The following is a 923-nucleotide window of genomic DNA, read 5'->3' as shown; positions in this document are numbered from 1 at the left end:
CTGGACTGCAAGATCAGTTTGAACCGCAAGGTCAGCAGTTGAAGCTCAACAGCCGTTCCTTGGAAATCCTGTACAAGGTTGCTATGGGTCAGAACTGACTTGACGGCACTTAACAACAGCAACAACAAAGCAACACCAAATGGGCAGTGTTCAATAGATATTACCGCTAATTTCTTCACAGCAGAGCAAATGCATAACTTCTAACTCATTAAATTAATATTATGAGTAAAGTTGTATATATATTTAGTTTTAAGTTTAATAAAAGACAAAGTCAAGTAACACACACCATACATATAGTGATTTTTTAAAGAAACAAACAAAATACTATGAAACCCATCATAAAACAGAAACATATGTGGTATATACTTTTTTGTTTAGAGTTTTAAAGTGTGTTTTTGAGCATATTAGATTTGTCATCTCATTGATCTTCACTACTACCAATACCACAAATTATTACTTCTGTTGTCAAGTGCCATCAAAGTCAGTTCCAACTCATAGCAGCAACCTTCTATAAGGGTTTAGAGAAGTGGCTGGTGGGTCTGAACTGCTGACCTTGTGGCTAGCAGTCCAGTGCTGATTCTACAGCACCATACAAACTGGAGGAAAAAAAAAATTATATGTTTATATTCTACATAACACAAATAGACATCTAAGGACACAAGCTGATGTGGGAAGCTAAAACTAAACTTTAACCCATCTTGTCAAATATTCTTACAACAATACAATGTTTCTTACCACTTTGTCAGTAGTGACAAAGTTTACTTGAACTTCTAATTTCTATGAAAAATCTGCTTCACTTATGACATAGTACACGTAACATCGCCTTGCTGAGACAGAATTTTGTCTTTGTAAAATGACAGGCATGATGGTAAGGTCCTTTTCCAACTTTAAATTACTATGTGATTCTTAAGAGAAAAAACAAA

This window comes from Chrysochloris asiatica, unplaced genomic scaffold (genome assembly GCF_000296735.1).
Source record: "Chrysochloris asiatica unplaced genomic scaffold, ChrAsi1.0 scaffold00100, whole genome shotgun sequence".
NCBI lineage: Eukaryota > Metazoa > Chordata > Mammalia > Afrosoricida > Chrysochloridae > Chrysochloris > Chrysochloris asiatica.
The sequence above is the reverse complement of the archived record's forward strand: the minus strand, read 5'-3'. Positions refer to the sequence as shown.